The 22,917-nt window shown below is 37.3% G+C and overlaps 1 protein-coding gene across 1 annotated transcript in view; it reads left to right on the forward strand.

Annotated features, from left to right (window-relative positions):
• Positions 1-22,917, forward strand: part of Usp14 (ubiquitin specific protease 14) — a 152,527-nt gene that overhangs the window by 18,339 nt on the left and 111,271 nt on the right. The gene's annotated exons all lie outside the window — the stretch shown is intronic.

Below are 22,917 nucleotides of genomic sequence, written 5' to 3' on the forward strand. Positions count from 1 at the left end.
AGTCAAGATTCTATTATTATCTTCGAAAAATACACAAACCAGGTTGGTATTAATTTAAATTAATGATTCAATCATGATGTAAATAAAATAATTTTTATTATTTACATCAGATAATTGTTATTATTTAAATCACAGATTAAAATTATAAGCAGCTAACATGATTAAGATGAGAAATTAACTTCCTGAAGAAAGAAATATAAACGTTTTTACATATGACTGTTCTGCTGCTTCTTAAAACTATTAGCAATGTATATGAGGAGCAAACTAGCAAAACTTGACATATCCATTTTTAGAAAATACACTTCATATGCCAAAATATTTCATCTCTGCAATGAACAAAATATTTTCTATGGTGAAATATATTTTTCTTATAAATTCATATAAAATTTCACCACAGAAAAATCTTTGTTTATTACAGACATATATTTCTAGCATTTTCTGAAAAATAGACAGGTTTTGAAAGTTTGCTTCTCATATGTCTTTTCCTAACTCCTAATTAAGGAGCAACAGAACACATGGTACAGGTAGTCAAGTAGGCCTACTTTCGGAATCACCACCTAATTAAAGCATAGTATGATGCTGAGGACTGAAACGATTAGTTGTAGCTCATAATATTCAAAATAATAGTTGCACAAATGCCAAATGGACTATGTATTTATTTAGAAAACACACAATGCTAAGCTCTTCTGATAAATTTATTTGTAAAATTATTAATCTATCTAAATACTGTTGTTGAATTCTTTTCTAATGAATAACAAACTTCGAATAATATCTTGTCTAAGTCCAAAAATACACAATCATGTAGGAACTAATGCATAAATTAAGTATAAATTAATTACAAAAGAAGGCAAAAAATAATTTTAATAAACAAATTTGATTTCGACACAAAAAATCTCACTTAAATTTAAAAATCACTACTGTTTAGCAACCCTGACTATTTACTGAACATATATTATGCCAACGCCATTGCTTACCTTTTAAGCTGTGCTGCATTACTTAGCACGGGAAACAGGAATAAGCAGGTCTTCTCATTACCCCCTGATTTCTGTCAGTACACTGAAGCACATTCACAGTGTAAAACTCAGTGTAACTGAAACAAACCAGCAGTAGGCTAGTATCATATAATGCATTAATAACACTACATTTCATAGAACAACTAAAGGATTTTAGTATAATCGACGTTTGTGAAATATTTCTGGAAGAATTCTATCCATGAGTCTATAAAAGTAATGAATATCTCCGGTAATCTAGGCTTTTATTTTTTTTATCTAAATTATTCGAGTAAAGGTAATACTGTTAATTGTAAAGTCAAATTTTCTAAAAGATGTTGTTTTTTTGGTGACGGCACTTCTTTACCATTGCATTACCAAGCTAGGGTACGACGCCATCCTTTGGTAACGCAATTGTAAAGAATTAACCTGGGAACAATATATTTATTCGTATCAGGTTCTGTCCCAAGAATTTTAAGATGTCTGACCAACCTAACTTAGCTATATAAAAAAATGAGACATTCGTTCATACTCAAAGTGTATATTAACTCTGTTAGCTTGCCTTTAAAGCTCTTGGTGTAATTGCAGTTAGGCCTACTACACTCTTGGAATTCAGCACAGAAGGAAGGTAACCGCGTTCTGAAGTGTATCCCTTAAAACAATTAAATAAATTAAATAAATGTTTAAGATATGATGGAAGAATTCAGTTTACATTTAACAACAAGACGGTATAGTTAAGCTGCATCTACATGGTTCAGTTTTTCATGCGCGTACGTATGCAATCTGGGACGAATATTGAAAGAATCAAGTTTAAAGCGCACGTTGAATTAAGATGCATGAAGATTTTGTATCTACATTGTACGCCATATTCATATTACATACCAATCTTGCATGCATTGCTTGAATGTATAAAGTTCAAAGAAAAGTTGAACTGTGTAGATGACGTTAAGTCTGGTAATCTCAAACGTATTTCTTTCTTACCTTTAACTTTGCGAATTATTTCTTGTTGCAGGAAAGCATCAATAATTTCTAAATTAACTCGATCTGTTCAAATATCTTCCTTAAGCATTCTTCGTCCTTTCATAATTTCTTCAAGATTTAAACGTAACGGACTGCCAACATCGAATAATTGATTAACTGAACAAATGAGTTTAATAGGCCATACACAGTAGAATAATATGGCTACTTTGTCTTCAAATGAAAATGCAAATCGGCTATACAATAATAGTAATAATAATCCGAATGTTATAAAACTGACACATCCTGTAAATAATGGATATTAATAATATCTGTTTAAAAATGTCATATTGGCAAAACTTATAACCAAAGAACTTTCGAAACCAAAGAGTTTTGTATTACCCTAGATCATACAAATTCTTTGATCAAAATACAGCTAGCGCTGTCCCGACCACTGTGGCAAACTAAGGAACATCTATCATTTAAGTTATACCCCCCTGGCCAAAATACCTGCCAAGATTAACAATTTAAAACAGCTGAAGATCAAGCACCGAAGAGAAAAGATAATATCATGTACCTTGCTGTTTTTGTTTTTAATTATCTTTGTTTTGTATTTAATTAAACAAAAATATCCCCTCGGTCCCTTTACATCCGTGTGGCATAGACTCAATGTTCTACATAGATCTAAAGCTGTACTGACACAAATTTAATGTATATAATTCCCTGTCTATGTTCGCTTTTGCTTGATGTTTAAAGACAGTTGACAATAAATAGGGAATTATCTTGTTACCAGTCTGAACCTCTTGGGGTCTCATGGTGAGTTAAAATTTACCTCTTTATCGCTCGTATCAAAGAATCAATATCAAATCAAAATGACTTTTAAGGGACCCACAGATTTATTGCCGCCTTCACATATGTCCGCCATCTGTCCCTATCCTGTGCGAGATTAATCCAGTCTATCATCATATCCCACCTCCCTCAAATCCATTTTAATATTATCCTCCCATCTACGTCTCGGCTTCCTCAAAGATCTTTTTTCCTTCGGTCTTCCAACTAACACTATATGCATTTCTGGATTCGCCCATAAATGCTACATGCCCTGCCCATCTCAAACGTCTGGATTTAATGTTCCTAATTATGTCAGGTGAAGAATACAATGGGTGCAGTTCTGCGTTGTGTAACTTTCTCCATTCTCCTGTAACTTCATCCCTCTTTACCCCAAATATTTTCCTAAAAACCTTATTCTCAAACACTCTTAATCTCTGTTCCTCTCTCAAAGTGAGAGTCCAAGTTTCACAACCATACAGAACAACCGGTAATATAAACAAAGAATCAATATGTAAATAAAAATATATATAATAGGATTGGAGAATTTTGTACCTCTTGCCCGCTTATGTCATACCCGGTTTCTTAAATATGACTTGAAAAATGATGTCTTACAAATACTCGTATATAATACATATATGACCAGCCTCATGGTCTAGTGATCAGAGCTTCTGGCTATAGTTCATGAGGTCCTGGGTTCGATTCCCGGTTAGAGCACAGGAATTTTTCCTTAAAGGGGATTATTCCTGTGTTCGTCCATGGTCTGGAATTTAGGTTAAGTTTAGATTTAAGACCTCTCCTGGCACTACATTATCATAATCATCCTATCACATCATTGGGGTAATGTAACTCTGCCTTCCAGGCGCCCCAACCTCAGAAGTGGGTTACAATTAAGCCACAGCCAAGAGAGAAGACCAGAAATGTCGAAAAGACAACCTGGTGGCATTGGATAAAAAAAAAAACATAATACTGTATATTAATATATGTCATTTTATTTTATGTACAGAATACAGTATAATCTCGGAATGAAACATTTTTTTGGATTTTAAGAATAATATTTTGATAGAAGCTTATTTTAAAAATTAACAGATTGTTATTTCCAGTAGGTTTAACAAACATACATTCACGACATAATAATACATATATAATTTAGCAATGGTGTAAGTACACTCGTGTGACATTGTGACCTGTTCTGGTTCTTGGTAAAAATGTTTGAACATGTCTGGGCAAATTTTTGTACTTTTCCAGGTCATTTGGTCTGTTTTGAATGGACTGTAAAATTTTTCCCTTGTCAGAAGAGAGCCAATTGTTGATCCATAGGTTTATAAAATGAGACTTTACTGAAGCAAAAGCACTGGATAGAGATATCACTTGAAGAGGTCTTGATTCCAAATATGTTGCCTGTTTTGCAATATTATCGACTTTCTCGTTTCCAGGTATACCTCAATGACTAGGTAGCCATTGAAATGTTATTTTCTTTTGGAGTTTTTTTAGTTTACTTGTTTCTGGATTGGAATAATACTATGTGCGTATAGGCTTGGTACATATTTAATTATATTAAATATAACCCCCTTGGAGTTGGTAAGTATGCAAATAGATTTTTCAGAAATTTGAGTAACACACTGAAGAGCAGCATCGATAGCTAGCAATTCAGTGTCAAGACTGGAAGAGAAGATTTGGATGAGGCTTGGAATTTTAAATGTATTTTTAGATTCTTTTGTAACACGTAGTGTCTGATTGGTTGAATATTACTTCAATTTCTAGGGCAACAGTTGATGTGGTTTTTGGTACTCCTAGGCATAATCTTAAGGCTGAGTTTTGAAGAACAGAAATTTTTTGTAGATGAGTTGCTGATGCTCCTCCCCATATTTCACATCCATAGGTCAATTTTGATCTTATATAAGCATTATAGAACAGACGCATTGTCGTGATATCTGATCCGCATTCCTTATTAGTAGGGATCGGAAGTTGAGGCACTAAAAAATGGTGTTTTAGGGTCCTAAAAAGGCACTAAAAATGGTATTTTAGGCTCCTAAAAAGGCACTAAAAATTGTATTCCAGGCACCTAAAAGGCACTAAAAATAAAAATTTAGGGAAAATTAATTACTGAAAATTTATTCCACACACAATAATTAATATGGGCTATTTCCTTACACGATGTTTTAATTAAATGCCAGTATTCGCTTTTTTGTTCATTATGTATACTGTCCGCGAAACTTATCTGGGCAGCTAAAAGAGAGAGGCACGGGGAATAGAGGGGTCGCTTCTAGCCAGGGGCATATTTTGCGGACTACCGGGGCTACCGGCGGTAGCCCAAGGAAATTACAAAAGAAAAAGTTTATAATATAACATAATGTAATAATTTTGTATTATTAGTTTTACCACAGTAATTAAAATTAAAGTAATTGTTAGATTTATATGCACTCTCTGCTCTCGAAAAGAAACAAGTTGTCAAGGTGGCATCGCTGGAGAAACCGCTTGCTACGTGAGGTAGCCTGTGACCGTACCGCGCACACTGTCCTGTCGTACAACTGCCCATCCCCCCGCTCTCTTCTGTTTCCATCGTGCAGTGTAGGCGGGTGAGTTGCTGCTCTCGTGATCGGTTTCTTCGCAGGCGCGAAGCAGCAATACGCTTAGCACGCTAGCTCATGAATGTGATTGTGTTCTTACAGTGCAGTATTTTAAATTTGTGATTTGTTCGAGTGTCTAAGAGTTATATTAATTGTGAATTATGAAGTTTTTAATTTCCCAATTAAGTGATATTGTGAAAAATATGGCAGAACAAGTTTCTGGAGAGGTTTGTGTTGAAAATGACTGTATAATAGAAGGTTTATTAAGTGCCTTTTAACCGTCGTACATACAACGAGGAAGTTGAAATTGTGAAAATGGAAAGACCAACTCCTGAGTTAAATTTGTCCATGGACGTAAAAGAAAAACAGCGTGAGTACACACGCCATTTCACTTCAACATCATATGGTCAGTGGAATTGGTTGTGTGGTAGTTCTAAACTGTCTAAACTATTTTGCTGGCCATGTTTGTTATTTAGCCGCGAAACTAATGTGTGGTCAAAAGAGGGTTTTCTAATATCAACTCCCTTCGAACGGCAGTCCTAAAACACGACAAATCAAAAGCTCATATTTGTAGTAGCATGAACTTTGCAAACTTTGGGAAGACAAGAATTGATTTGCAGCTAGATAAGCAAAAAGCTCTACATATCAACTAACACAATGCTCCTGTGGAAAAAAAATCGGGAGATTTTACTGCGTCTTATTAACGCAGTCTGCTTTCTAGGAAAACAAGAACTGGCTTTTCAGGATCATAATGAGAGTGTGGAATCAGACAATAGAGGAAATTATATTGAATATTTAAGTTCCTTAAGTGAATTTGACCATTTACTGGCCAATCATCTTGAGAGTTCAACAGTATTTCGTGGTACTTCTCCCGCAATTCATAATGACTTAATATTTGCTATAAGTGGGGTTATGATAAAGAACATAAAATCTGAAATAGAAGAAGCACATTTTGCGGCCATTGTTGTTGATGAAACAAGTGACTGCTCTAATCAGAGTCAATTGCCCACTGTTTTAAGATACGTCGATAGTACTGCCAATGTTCAAGAACGGTTTATAGGATTCACAAATGTCAGTTCGGGCAAAACTGCTGCTGCTTGGTTTCAGCATGTGGAAGGTGTTATAGCAGAATACAATGTCGGCAATAAGTTAATTGCACAGACATACGATGGTGCTTCAGTTATGGCGGGAAATATTAATGGCTTAAAAACAAAAGTTCAAGGAAAGTATCCTCAAGCACTATTTGTCCATTGTTACAGCCATGTTCTCAATTTAGTTTTGCAACAAACTAATTCATCCATTCCAGAATGCCGCATTTTTTTTTTCAAAACACTGTTGGGTTTAGCTGCATTTTTCTCATCATCTCCTAAAAGATCAGAAAAACTCAAGAATTTATGAAAAAGAAACTCCCAAAAGTAGCACCAACTAGATGCAATTTTACATCTCGGCTTGTAAATACAGTAAAGGAATACAGAGAACAACTGACTGCTTTCTTTGAAAATATCATTTGTAATGACTCTGAAGAAAACTGGGTTGATGATGTAATTGTGCAGGCTCAAGGTTATTTGTATTTTTTTCACACAGTTTCAGAATATATTTCTTCTTGAAGTCTATGCTAGTGTGTTCGCACATACAGATATGCTCTACAATATTCTTCAGACAAAAAGTCTAGACATAGCATACTGCTTGCAAGAGGTATCAAAGTTAAAAAATACTATATTCGAGTTCAGACGTAGTGGGTTTCCGTCCATATGGAGTAATATGGAAAATGAAAATTCTTCAGCCAATACAATGGAACCACCATTAAAGCGAAGAAAAGGAGATGATGAATTGAAATACAGGCAGCTGTACTACAGCATACTAGATGGTATGCACATGGAAATTACTGACAGATTTTCTGATTATGGAAAGCTTCAGTTCACATATCTTCTACATTCTCAAAAATTTTCTGCTATAGAGAAAACTTCCCGAATGAGGCACTAAACAAATTATTTCAGTCCTATAACAGTCACTTTGATCAAGTACGTTTGAAAAATGAATTAAGTGTAATATATTCAGCAGAAGTCTTTGATTTTTCAAACAAACCTATCCATGAAATATTATCTGCCATATATGAAAATCAGCTGAACCAAGTTATTCCTGAAGTCCTTAAATTGGCAACATTAATTGTGACAATACCAGCTACGTCAGCATCAGTAGAAAGAACATTTTCTGCGTTGAAGAGAATAAAATCCTACTGTAGATCAACTCATACACAAGAACGTTTATCCGGCTTGGCACTGATGTCGATTGAAAAGTCATTTCTACAGAAACTTCGCAAGCGGCCCAACTGTAATTTCAATGACGAAGTCATCAAAGCATTTTCGTCCCAATCAAGACGTCTGGAATTCATATATAAATAGGTAAGGAATTCTATTATAGGGACTTTAAAATATATTTTGTGTAATAATAGGGTCAGTGGTAGCCCAGGCCCTTATACCAGTATATGCCACTGCTTCTAGCAGTAGCGTGGCAGGAGAGGGGAGGATGGTGTACAAGGTGGGTAAAATACATTTGCTTGCTTAATGTGATCGAAGAGTTCGTTGTACTTACAGTAATTTTGCGTTCTGTGAAGACATATTTATGCAATGGCCTTAGTAATGCGAGATGCAACAAGGTTATACGCGTACACAGTAATGAGAGAGAGATAATAAGATCAGTGGTTGTTTGTTGCGATCAAGAGGCGGAAAAGAAATGTCTTACTTATTTACTTACTTATGGCTTTTAAGGAACCCGGAGGTTCATTGTCGCCCTCACATGAGCCTGCCATCAGTCCCTATCCTGAGCAAGATTAATCCAGTCTCTACAGTAATCATATCCCACCTCTCTCAAATCCATTTTAATATTATCCTCCCATCTATGTCTCGGCTTCCCCAAAGGTCTTTTTCTCTCAGGCATCCCAACTAACACTCTATATACATTTCTGGATTCGCCCGTATATACTACATGGCCTGCCCATCTCAAACATCTGTATTTAATGTTCCTAACTATGTCAGGTGAAGAATACAATGTGTGCAGTTCTGCGTTGTGTAACTTTCTCTACTCTCCTGTAACTTCACCCCTGTTAGCCTCAAATATTTTCCTAAGCACCTTATTCTCAAATACTCTTAACCTCTGTTCCTCTCTCAAAGTGAGAGTTCAAGTTTCACAACCATACAGAACAACCGTTACCAACTGGTTTATAAATTCTAACTTTCGGCTTTTTTGAGAGCTGACTGGATGACAAAAGCTTCTCAACCGAATAATAGCAGGTATTTCCCATATTTATTCTGTGTTTAATTTCCTCCCAAGTATCATTTGTATTTGTTACTGTTGCTCCAAGATACAGATATTTGAATTTTTCCACCTCTTCAACAGATAAATTTCCAATTTTTATATTTCCATTTTGTACTATGTTCTGGTCACGAGACATAATCACAAGGTGTGAGTCCAAGATCCATACTCACAATAAGGAAAGATGCGCAACAACATCCAAACGAGACTCTGAAATCTCCTAGGAAGAAGAGGTAGGTTAGCACAATGATATTAATTTTTCAATTTTTTTTAATACTCGGGCATTCAAAAAGTAATGGCAACATAGTTACTAACGGAATATGTTGTCAAGAAGGACATGATATCATGGCTCGATAAGAAAGGCATTCCTATTTCGTCGTCTATGAGAAAATATGATTTGATGGACCTAATTGACCTACATAAACCAGTAGAGAAATTATTCAGAGTGGACCAGCTTCTGAAACAGCATGGCCATTCAATACTTCTGCTCCCACCATACATGTGCGAGTTCAATTGCATAGAGCTGGCATGTTCCAAGATTAAACACTAGTTCGTGAAAACAATCCTGTTGGTGATCTGTCACTGAAGACACTACAGGAGACGACTACAGCAGCTGTGGACCAGGTGACAAGAGAAGACTGTGCAGGCTTCTGCAACCATGTGATGCATTTCGAACAGGACTACTGGAAAAATGACGCCATAATGGAGGACACTATTGACGAATTTACAATAAGTCTAGACGACACCAGCAGTGATGATGATGATGATGATGAAGAAGAGGAAGAGGAGGAAGAAGAAGAATGTGGATAATAATGACTGTGTGTGAAAGTGAAGTTTTTTGGAAACCCAACAACTACAGACTTTTGCTTCTGTTTGAAAGACTTTATGTATCGCTTACCATCACGGCCAGATACGAATATTGTAATAATTGGAGTTGTGATCATACTGTATTGCACACAGAAGAAGAAAAATATAATTTATTTATGTTTGTTATTTTGTGAAACCATATACTTTCTCCTACCATATCCAATGGAATGCACTGAAATTAAATACCAAATGATGTTTTTGTAACTGTACGTACAACTGCTGCAGCGATAGTCAGGTAGCCAGCAGATAGCTATGGGGCAGCGAGAGAGCACTAGGGAACCCAGGTGCCTAGATAAGTTGCGCGGACAATACACAGCAAATTAACATAACACTGCATGACTACTTAAAAAAATTAGACCTACGGAATGTTTAATTTAGTGTGCGTCTCCATGTTCATAATTTGAATGACAGTACATAACAAGCAACTTTTCAAGATTAAAACACTCGCTCTTGTGATGTCTATTGGACAAAGTTTGTTTATATGCCGAAAAGGATTTCTCAACATGAACTGAAGTGACTAGAACGTGCTTATATATTTTTTATTTTAGTAGGTTATTTTACGATGCTTTATCAACAGCTTAGGTTATTTAGCATCTGAATGAGATGAAGGTGATAATGCCGGTGAAATGTGTCTGGGGTCCAACACTGAAAGTTACCCAGCATTTGCTCATATTATGTTGATGGAAAACCCCGGAAAAAACCTCAACCAGGTAACTTGCCCCTACCGGGAATCGAACCCGGGCCACCTAGTTTCGCCGCTAGACGCACTAACCATTACTCCACAGGTGTGTACAACGTGCTTATACAGTATCATCCTGGCTACATTAAACCCCTCAGGAAGCTCACCACCGGTCCCACTTAGAACTTTATAAACAGAATTAATGGTTTCATATCCAGGATTTCTTGAAATAACACCTTTTTACTTCTCATATATTTGAGCAGCATACTTGCCAGGAGCTACACATAATCTGTTCTTTGCATTCAAAAACAGGGACATGGATTCACAAAATGACAGACTGGTGGATTCCAGTTGTTGAATGGTATCTGCTACAAAAATGAAATGCGCATCGATATTTACTAAGTCTTCTTTAAGTCCTTTTTCTTGAAACACACACTGAACTTCTTTGATTGAGAGAGAATCATTACCTGAAAATTCCTTAACAATTAGTGCTATTTGTTCAAAGTTATTCACATAGTATTTTACTGCTCTCAACCATGCCCCCCACCTCTTAACAATATGCTCAGGGGGTAGAGGAATGTCAGATAACTTCTCTCTAAATACAAAGATAATCCTAGACTGTGTGCTTCAAGCAGATATGTCGTCTATGTTATGCAGGAGAAGGGTAGATAATAAAGTAAACCATTGGCTGAACTCAAGACAGTGACTGGTTGTTATGAACGATGGGACTAGTTAGGTAGAGGGTCTTAAGAATTCCATCACAAAAGGGTGTCTGAAATCTTTGTATACTACAAGAACTATCAGTTTCAAGCAAAAAAATTAATTAACTATATATGCCTTTACAGAAAAGGGAAAAAAATAACAAATAAAATAAAAAAAGGCACAAACTGTAAAAAAGGCAAATATAGGCAATATAAAACTTCACCACAACATTTGATTTTTCGTGATTCGTATACATAAATTAACAGCCTTAAAATACATACATTCAAACAAAATAGGCATTTTCCTAAACTTCCGATTCCTACTTATTAGCTATGATCTTCAAGAGATTTAATCGTGGTAGACACTGCGAAGCAACATTGGTTAAATGTGTTTTCCATAAAAGTTTTTCATCAAAAATTAATCCTAGGATTTTAGGAGTTGGATTGTACATAATTTCTTGATTATTCAAATAAATGTGAGGTTTATAGTTTTTTAAGCTATACCTATCTTCTTGTGAAGGCAGTATATTCAGTTTTTGATTGTGAGATAGATAGATTCCATTTGGATGCCCAATTACTGATATTATTTACAGCTGTTTGTATAACTCTTAATGATTCATTTGGATTGTTGTTCATACCCCATATTGTAACATCATCTGCATAGATACTTATTTTTACCTCAGGTGGAACATCAGGTAAGTCATGTAATAATAATAATAATAATAATAATAATAATAATAATAATAATAATAATAATAATAATGATTTATTTAACCTGGCAGAGTTAAGGCCATACGGCCTTCTCTAACACTCAACCAGGAGTAAAAACTGCGTTACAACATGTGACATTATATTAAATAAATTTGGGTTTAAAACAGAACCTTGAGGTATACCACCTGTAATTTTTTTGGATAATAGATAAATGATTATTTACTAAGGTTTGAATTGTTCTTTCATTAAGAAAAGAATGTAGAAATCTTAGCATTCTGCCTTTGATACCAAGTTTCATAGATTGTAATAAAATGGATCTTGAAATAACTACTGAAGCTTTCCTGGCGACGTGATACAGTCTACGATCCCAGATCCAGTTCACGATGGAGGTTGAAACGAACGGTAAACTCCCATTTCTGGACATCCTTATCTCCAGAAATAACAACGGTCTCTGGGCCATGCGGTATACCGTAAACCCACACACACCAACTTGTACCTGAACGCGAATAGTTTCCATCACAAAGCGCAGCGGATGGGCATACTTAACACACTGGCCCATAGAGCAGTCTCTATATCGGACCCGGAGCAATTAGACACTGAATTTCGACACCTGAAGCTCACCCTCCAGCAGAATGGATATTTGGCTAAAGACATCACGGCCTCTTTGAATAGAGCAAGACACAAGAAGCAGCAGCAGCAGCAGCCCATCACGGACTCACTAGAAGCGGAAAAACCAGCCACAGCCTGTCTACCATTCACAGGGAAGTTGTCGGGAAAGATAAGCAGACTGCTCCACAAGCATGGAATAAAAACAATCCACAAACCTCCGCCAAAAATCAGGAACAAGGTCAGATCAGTAAAAGACGATCTAGGCCTCAGAGTACCAGGGATCTACCGCATCCCGTGTGAATGTGATGCGGCTTACATTGGACAGACTGGACGCACAATAGCTACGCGTCTTTCGGAACATCAAAGAAGCATCAGATTAATGCAGCCCGAAAAATCCGGATTGGCTGAACATTGCATTGAAAAAAGCCATAGGGCTAATTTCAATAACACCGAGGTCCTGGTAAAGTGTGCGGGCTATTGGGATAGAAGAGTAAAAGAAACCCTGGCCATAGCGGCGGAACGCGGTAACCTGAACCGGGACTCGGGTCTCCAACTAAGCGCGGCATGGTCACCGGCTATTAAATTTCTCACCTCCCGGACGACGGGCCGTCATCAGCGGAGAACCCGTCTGCCGAGCCCACCGTGAGACCCAAGGTCATTCAGCCGGAAAGCACAAAGCAAGACGACACGGCGGCAACGTTCTCGCCGCGGTCCGCACTAATAACAGCCAATCGGCGCACAGCTCCTCGGCTGACTCCCTCTGGCACTATAAATTAAGGAGCTAGGTACCCTCAGATATCACTTAACCCTGAAGATGAGGAAGATGAACATCCTCGAAACGTCGGTGGATCACCAACTTATGACCTGGCTGGAAGCCCGAAAAAATGGATCTTATCAAAAGCGGCTTCAAAGTCTATCATTACAGCTAATGTGGTCTCCTTTTCTGTAAAATCTTTATAAATTTCTTGAGCAAAATATAATAGAGCTTCAGTTGTGCCACATGATGGTCTAAAGCCAAACTAATATGGGCTTAAAAGATTGAAAGTTTCAAGTCTACAGGTTAATCTTCTGTGAACAATGCATTCGAGTAATTTAGAAATGCAGGATGTTAAAGATATCGGTCTATATGATTTAGGATCCAATTTGTCTTTACCTGGTTTGAGAATACGAATTACAAAATTGCATTTTTCCGAGTTTTAGGATAGAAGCCTGTTTTCCAAATATTATTGAAGAGATGGAGAATTTCTTGCCTAATTTTATTAGAGGAATTTAATAACATGCTGGTTTGGATTTCGTCTTCTCCTGTAGCAGAATTGTGTAGCTCTGATATTGCCAAGTTTATTTCTTCAGTGGTAAAATCATTGTCTGTTATATCATTATGATGAAAAATGAGTTGAAAATTACTTGTAAGATATTGTTCTTCTTTGTTCATATATTTAGGCCATAATGAATTATTAGTCAGCCTTTGGGCATAGTGTGAATTTAAGAGTTCTGCCTTTTTAGTATTTTCTGTTAATATTGTTTGATTGCTATCTTTAAGGTGAGTGATGTGTTCATAACTCTTGTCTTCTATGGCTTTAAATATTTTCATGCAGTTGTAGGCGGAGTATTTGGGTTTAAGGAGTGAACAAATTGCTGCCAGCTTATTCTTTTGGCTTCAAGAATACTTCTTCTGAGATTTGCCCATGCTTTATTATATTTTATTTTGTCATCAACTGTCCTCATTTTCATCCATTGTCACCGAGCAGATTGCTGTTGTTTTCTCATGTAAGTTGAATCATTATTCCACCAGATGTTCATAGGTCTACAAGATTGTTGTTTGATAGTGGGAATAGACTCTTTTGCTGCAGTTATGATGATATCAGTAATTTCTGAAGTTCTGGAATCAATGGTTTTTTGAGACAATGTTGTTTCATCATTAAAATTGTTAAATCTTATAGTTTCATTATTGAACTATTGTTGATTGTTGATAATATTGCCAAACAGGCAACATCTTTGGGGTCCAAACCTATGCAAACAACTTCTTTAACTTGCGCATATTCTGCAGTTAATTCTCATTTAACAAATTTATGGGTCGAATTATGGCTTTCTTTTGATAAAGGCAAAGTTCTTCAAAACATACAAAAGAAACCTAAATGATTTACAAATGTTCTGCAACATTCCCAGTTACATACAAACTTTCTTAGCAAGAGCCAGGACAGGCCATATTATCACTCAGAAGTATCTTCACCACTTTAATCTTGTTGACTCTAGTAGTTGTTGCTGGTGCAACAATAACGAAGAAGTGTTCGCGTAGGCTTCCGCGGCTGGTGTACATGGTCTGTGGATAATCTTCGGGGCTTCTACCGCGTTGTCTTGGTGTTGGTGGCTGACATTTCGACCGCTGTGTTGTGGTCATCTTCAGAGCAGTTGGATAAGGAAATAGTCTGCGAGCTTATATATACAGGGTGTTTCAAAAATACGGGGCATAATTTCAGGTATGTATTTCCCACATGTAGACAATCAAAATAGTTCATTACAACATGTGTCCGGAAATGCTTCATTTCCGAGTTATGGCCTTCACAACATTGAAATTCACCGGAACGTTTTTCTTTCCGCAGGTCGTTGTCATTACAGAAGATGTTCAAAATGTCCACCTCCTGCTTGAATACAGACCTCACATCAATGTCTCATTGACCTGCGAACACGATCCCAAACTCCAGGAGTATTGCGTATGTCCTCAGAACATGCCACAATTCGATTCCGAAGGGATTCCAAATCAGGCACCGGAAATGAATAAACCAATGATTTTAAATGGCCCCACAAGTAGAAATCGAGAGGGTTCAGATCAGGTGAGCGTGGAGGCCAAGCAATTGGGCCACCTCTACCTATCCATCGATCAGGAAACCTTCGATCCAAGTACCAGCGAGCTGTATGACTGAAGTGTGCAGGAGTGTCATCATGCAAGAAGTGAATATGTTGACGATTGATCAGTGGAGTGTCTTCTAAAACATGAGGTATGGTGTTTTCCAGGAATTTTGTGTACGCCTGCCCCGTAAGTCTGTTTACAAGTACATGGGATCCAACTAATCGATCACCAATGATACCGGCCCACATGTTGAGGGAGAACCGCACCTGGTGATGAGATGGAACAGTTGCATGTGGGTTTTCATACGCCCATACATGCTGATTGTGGAAATTTGTTATGCCATCTCGTGTGAACTGTGCTTCATCTGTAAATAATACTAAGGCAGGAAAGTTCGGATTTACACCACACTGCTGCAAGAACCACTGACAGAACCTAACTCATGCAGGGTAATCTGCTGGTGACAGGGCCTGTACACGTTGCAAATGATAAGGATACATCTGATACTCTTTCAACAGTCTCCAGACAGTCGTATGAGGAACATTGACTTGCAACGCTACCCTTCGTGTGCTGATAGAAAGAGTCATGTTCACAGCCTCCAGAATCTCCTCCTGTACTTCTGGAGTTGTAGATCTTGGTCGTCCCCTTCCCAAACCAGGAGAGTTAAATTTTTCATACTCGCACAGACGGTAATGGAGACGTACAAATGTCTTCCGATCTGGACATTGTCACTGTGGGTACCTCTCCTGGTACAAACGACGAGCCAGCGCAGCATAGCCGTCTGACTTACCGTACATGAAGTGTATCTCTGCCAGCTCTTGATTTGAATACATGTCGCACAGTCTAACGCCTACACAACACTGAATGTAACCTTCGCCTCGGAATGAACTGTCAGAGTGCCCTCTTAATGTCTCCTTTGACGGCAACGACCTGCGGAAAGAAAAACGTTCTGGTGAATTTCAATGTTGTGAAGGCCATAACTCGGAAATAAAGCATTTCCGGACACATGTTGTAATGAACTATTTTGATTTTCTACATGTGGGAAATACATACCTGAAATTATGCCCCGCATTTTTTAAACACCCTGTATATAGTAGTCTCGATGGGGGGAGTACTTTCGGTGATAGGTCGTAGGTTCTCCTTCTGGCATCCGATTGGTCCTTCATTGTCCAATATGGTTGAGGTCTGTATGGAGGAGAGTATTCATATTAAATACTGGCCCTCATAAGGTCCGAAAGAGTGACCTTGATATCGTGCCCGATGTCTGGATGAAGGAGGAGGGGCGCCGCGTACACGTGGAAATCTGGTTTCTCATTCCTAAGTATGATCTTGGAATAGTCTTCCCCATGAGTTGCTGAGTTGTAACCCCTCGTCCTTGTTGATGTTGTTGGGATGTAGTTTGATGTGGAAGGCTTCTTTGACCAGTCTTCTGTATAAGTTGTCTTCTTTATCTATTATCTTGATATTGTCGAATTCGATGGCGTGGTCTGAATCTGCTGAGTGTAAGGCTATAGTTGATTTTTCGTATGGTCCGTATTTGCAGAGTCGGATGTGTTCCTTCCTTCTATCTTCCACCTTACGTCCAGTTTGGCCTATGTATTTTAGACTGCAGGAGCAAGGGATCATGTATATTCTGGCTGATTGGAGGTATGGAAATTTATCTTTGACTTTGACTAATGAGTGGGAGATCTTGTGTGGGGCATTGTATACCGTCTTGATATTGAATTTCCTCAATAATTCCCCAATTCTGTCTGTGGTTCCTTGTGTGTATGGGAGGAAGGCCTTCTGTTTCATGTTCACAACACAACACAGCGGTCGAAACGTCAGCCACCAACACCAAGACAATGTGGTAGAAGCCCCGAAGCTTATCCACAGACCAATAACGAAGAAGATTTGGAACATATCCTCTTAAACTACCCTATCACAAACATATATAGAACTAATTTAAAATCTGCAATCCCTGTAACCTTGAACAATTTTCTCCATTATATACTGAATACACCTCATCTTTGGAATGTGGCTGCTGAAATATACAACCAGCATCGTGCTTTTTGCCCATCATTTGTAAGAAGAGGAAATTCGTAGTGAAACATAGTGGAACATGTGATGTCAGCAAATAGCTGGAGACACTACGAAGATAGATTATTGAACTTACACCAGTTTGCAGACTTTATTTTCCATTTTGTTTTAGGTAGCATGTTATCTGGCGAGTTATTTGTAGAGAATGAAAATGTAATATAAACAGGAAGATGATCACTTGACAGATCTTCACCAATACTCTAGTTTTTTAAATTATCGTATATGTTTGATGAGCAGAAAGAGAGATCTAGAGTACTTGTAGATCCTGTACTTGCACACTGAATGTTGCTGTTTTGTTGTCATGAAGTAAAATGATGTCAATATTCAGTAACCATTTGTAAATTATGTTTTCATATTGATTTGAAGGTCCATTATTCCATATGTGATGTTTACTGTTAAAGTCACCAACTATGATAAACTTGTGATCAGATGGGATCAATTGTTCTATATCATCCATTACTAGGTTTAGCCTGGAGGTATACAACATATACATTGACAAGTGAAAATGAAATGTTATTTTTAAGTAATAATTTTGTCCTAATGTGTTCAATTTGGCCTTTAAATTGTTGTTTAGTTTCAATTACATTAATGGAGTTGTGGATTATGGTAACAACACCTCCACCCCCTCTATACTCACGAAACAGATTAAAAATTTTGTAGTCAGCAAATTTGTAAAATTTTAAAATATTATCAATCTGAAAAGATTCTTGTATGCATATTATAGAAGGCCTTTTGTCTTGAACTTCTTGCTTTAATAAAGACCTAGAGTTCCATTGTAAAATTTTTAGAGTGTCTATATCTTTTTCGTTATGTTGCCTTTTCGTTTTAATTCTCGGTCTTTAAATGAACTACCCAATGAGACATTGAATTTATTCTTTTTAGCCTCATTTTTTATATTACAGAGAATGAATTTTGCTTTTGCATTGGACTGACACCATACTTCAGTCCTTTTGGTATTATATTTGCCTCTTTGTGTCATAATTGAGATATATATAGACAAAAGAATTGGGACAATTTACATTATGACATAATTATGCTAATCTTTTATTGCCTGTTAAGACGATTTGTGGTCATAAACTGGTATGCTCACAACACTAGCTCGAGGTATCGTAATTCACATTACTTATTTATGGCTTTTAAGGAACCTGGAAGTTCATTGCTGCCCTCACATAAGCCCGCCATCAATTCCTATCCTGAGCAAAATTAATCCAGTCATATCCCATCTCCCTCAAATCCATTTTAATATTATCCTTCATCTACGTGTTGACCTGCCAAAGGTTTTCCTCCTCCTGTCTCCCAACTAATACTCTGAATGCATTTCTGAATTCCCCCGTACATGCTACATGCCTGCCCATCTCAAACGTCTGGACCGTAATTTACATTAGGACAACTATTTCACCTTTACATTTTATGTTAATGAAAAGTGTATCATGCATTTAAATGTGTGGCATTAACATTCCTATAAAAACGGAGTTCACCTTTCAGCACTGTTGCTGTACACAATTAGCCACATTTATAAGTTTTTAGGTGTGAAACTGTTGTCTCGTAGCACATTTTTATAGGCTGGGAAAGGCCTTTCTATGGCACAAGATGTCAGTGGCGCATATTTCATAGATGCCATTGCTCGTGGTCTCCTAGGTAATTCTACTGTGAACTCATTCTCCCAAATGACTGCACTCACTGTTTTCATCTGTTCATACCTGGGATACCTTTTCAGAATGTTTACTAATTCATTAGTGCACTCTGTTCCTATAGATCCAGATATTTCGTTGACAGAATTCTGTACCATCTCCATGGTGCCAAAACTTCTTACATTGACAGTCACAAAGACCCCAGGCATTGAATTGCAGCTGGAAGATGTTGAAAGTGCACCCTTAAGAATGTCAAAGAGATGATGAGAAGTAAAACCATGGCCACTCCCCAAAAATGAAAATTGCTTTTCAGTTCTTGTTGGTAGAGGCAAAGTTTATGGTCTGAACTACCCCATTCTGTCAGCAGTCCCCTTGAGGGTTGTGAACAGTTCTATGACAAAATAACATGTGCAATCTGTGTAAAAATCGGTAGCTCTACATGGGTGAGAGAAAAAATATGGATTTACTTTACCAATTTTGAAAATAAAGTTTCAACTTTTTTTAGGTATTATTAAAGTCTCGTTAGCCGTTTTGAGGTTCAATAAAATTCACACATTAGAATCTTGTGAGCATAAAACGTAAAAGTATGTTGAAATTTTGTAATTAATATGCAAGGAAAAAAATAGGTTAAAACCTAAGAATCCAGGCCCTAGTTATTATATTACTATGATGTATCAAAGTACATATGATATTTCCGTGCAGGAATTCTTCACCTAGTTATTAGTTTCACTTATACAATAATTACACTTTTAAAAAATTTGTTGAATTTATTTTTCTAAAAGAGATGATATCTTTTCCATGGTCAATGTGTATTGTCTTCCAGTTGGGGTTTGGGCTCAGTCCTTGTCAGGGGAGAATCCAAAATTTCTGGGTTTAGTGTTGGGTAAAAAAATTAAGGATGAACGAAGAACTTCCTGCATTCAAGGTTCTTTGTAAAAAATGTAAGCAACCTGTCACCAAGTTTGAGACTTGTTGCTATTGGTTATTGTACTTGAAACAAAACCAAATTCAAGAAACTCCATCCTGTTTGGAAACTTTTTCTATACTTATTTTATTGTTTTAACTCTGAAAGAGTAGGTCACAGCTTGAAATTCTGACATGGGAATAAGAGAATATAGTTTATGAGTTTCTAGGATCGTTATTGAGACACAAACTGGAATAATCTACTTTCTCTTTCCTTATATTCCTCTGTTGTGGAAAATTTAAAACAGATTGCAGGAATATTTCCTTTTGCAAAATCGTAAAGTTGCGTGGATGTTTTAGGACTTTTTTCGCCTCTTTGCATCTCTCTGAATGATCTTTACAGTTTGTCCCCACTCTGGTTGTATAGCAGCCATACAGCTCGTGTCTCACGTCCTGAGCCGAGAGTTCCCTAGTGCTTATAACCACGCCTCTTATGTCTGCTCGGACTATCACTGCTGTTGCAGTGTGCGGCACAGTAGCATATTACATGTTCTGAAAACATTATCCTATGCCTTTTGCAGGGGTCTTTACTGGTTATAATACTGGAGACTCTAATTGTGGTTACCACTGCTATTATATCTCTGATGGTGATTTCCTAAAATGTATGTATGCACTAAGCCACTCTTTGTTCAATCTGGACAACTGCTGAATTACCATAGAGCAGCATTTCTCAAAGTATGTTCTGGGGTTACATGAGCCCTATATGATTTTAAATTTTATTTTATACTTTTTTTACTTGGTTATTTAACGACATTGTATCAGCTACTAGGTTATTTTGCATTGATGGGATTGATGATAGTAAACTTGTATTTGGCGAGATGAGGTCAGGGATTCGCCAAAGATTACCTGACATTCGCCTTATGGTTGGGGAAAACCTCGGAAAAAATCCAACCAGGTAATCAGCCCAAGCGGGAATCGAACCCGGGCTCGAGCGCAACTCTGGATCGATAGGCAAGCTCCTTAGCTGACTGGGCTGCTCCGGTGGCTATTTTATACTTAGTGGATACTATAAAAACATATAAATATTACGAAAATATGAATCAATATCATGAAACCACTGATTATGATGATGATGATGATGATGATGATCCAAGAATGTGCGTAATAATAACAATAATAATAATAATATTCCAAGAATATGCGTAATAATAATATTCCAATAATATGAGTAATAATAATAATAATAATAATAATAATAATAATAATAATAATATGTTTAATGAACATCTAAAACGGAAAATACCAGTAATACTTATCACTTTCATTACTGGATTCTCTGCATATGTGTTTACTAAAACAAAATGTCGAAAACACAAAATGCAGAAGTACAGTAGAAATGAAACTGCAACTTTCCGCCATAAAACCAGATTGCAGGCTTAAAAAGCAAATACATTCGTTCCATTGAACAGAATTATTGAGATACTAGCTTTCACTTGTCTGTTAATTATTAAATGCTAATAAAATATTACAAGGATTCCACAGTTACACTTTAGATTAAAAGACGTTTCACGATGGAAAAAGTTTTAGAAACACTTAATATTTGAGGAGAAAAATTCGCTCCGGCGCCGGGGATCGAACCCGAGTCCTTGGTTCTACGTACCAAGCGCTCTGACCACTGAGCTACACTGAATTCAATCCACAGGACCGGACCGAACCCTCCTCCTTCAATGTTTCCCTTTGTGATCTGACTCCAAGTTAGGCATATATGTTGACGTATATGTCCAATGCCAACTGCCATTATACTAGGAGCGCACTCAGCTGAGTGACTTGTTTGGCCGGGATTCCGCAGTTACGTGCACAGTAATCTCTACAAATATATGCACTGCAGCTATGAGAATATTATAGATTTATTAATTTGTCCTACAGAATAATATCTGTAATATTGACAATTAATATATATATATATGTCTAACTTGGAGTCAGGCCACAAAGGGAAACATTGAAGGAGGAGTGTTCGGTCTGGTGCTGTGGATTGAATTCAGCGTAGCTCAATGGTCAGAGTGCTTGGTACATAGAACCAAGGACCCAGGTTTGATCCCCGGCACCGGAGCGAATTTTTCTTCTCAAATATTAATTGTCAATATTACAGATATTATTTTGTAGGACAAATTAATAAATCTATAATATTCTCATAGCTGCAGTGCTTATATTTATACAGATTACTGTGCACGTAACTGCACAAGTCACTCAGCTGATTGCGCTCCTAGTACAATGGCAGTTGACATTGGACATACACGTCAACATATATGCCTAACTTGGGTCAGGCCACGAAGGGAAATATTGAAGGAGGAGGATTTGGTCCGGTGCTGTGGATTGAATTCGGCGTAGCTCAGTGGTCAGAGCGCTTCGTGCGTAGAACCAAGGACCCGGGTTCGATCCCCGGCCCCAGAGTGAATTTTTCTCCTCAAATATTAATTGTCAATATTACAGATATTATTCTGGAGGACAAATTAATAAATCTATAATATTCTCATAGCTGCAGTGCATATATTTGTAGAGATTACTGTGCACATAACTGCGGAATTCTGGCCAAACAAGTCACTCATCTGAGTGAGCTCCTAGTATAATGGCAGTTGACATTGGACATATACGTCAGCATACTTGGTGTCAGACCACAAAGGGAAACATTGAAGGAGAATTTGGTCCGGTGCTGTGGATTGAATTCGGCGTAGTTCAGTGGTCAGAGCGCTTGTTACGTAGAACCAAAGACCCGGGTTCGATCCCCTCTGGAACGAATTTTTCTCCTCAAATATTAATTCTCAACATTACAGATATTATTCTATAGGACAAATTAATAAATCTATATTATTTAGAAACACCGCCAAGAGGAAAGAGTTTACGGATATGCACACATGACAACAGTGATCGCGATTAGGTCGATAATCTCGAGTAGAGGTGTAGTCTACCACTGGTATTAGTGTTTAGTTACAGAAATTGATGAGTATGACATAATTTGTTTTGTGAGGGGATAGCCTATACATTCGCTTGTCCATGGCTGATCTTGTTCCACAGCTGACAACAACAATCCTGAAAAGGACAATGTGTTGAACGTAGGGTCGTAGGCACATGCTGTACCCAGGACCTCCCACTCTCCCCCTCTGTGTCTCGCCCCGCATAGAAACAGCTCAGGAAGTGAGACACAGCAGTATCTGTTGTCTTGTCCAAAGGGGTCAAAACAT

The sequence above is a fragment of the Periplaneta americana genome, chromosome 4, assembly GCF_040183065.1.
Source record: "Periplaneta americana isolate PAMFEO1 chromosome 4, P.americana_PAMFEO1_priV1, whole genome shotgun sequence".
NCBI lineage: Eukaryota > Metazoa > Arthropoda > Insecta > Blattodea > Blattidae > Periplaneta > Periplaneta americana.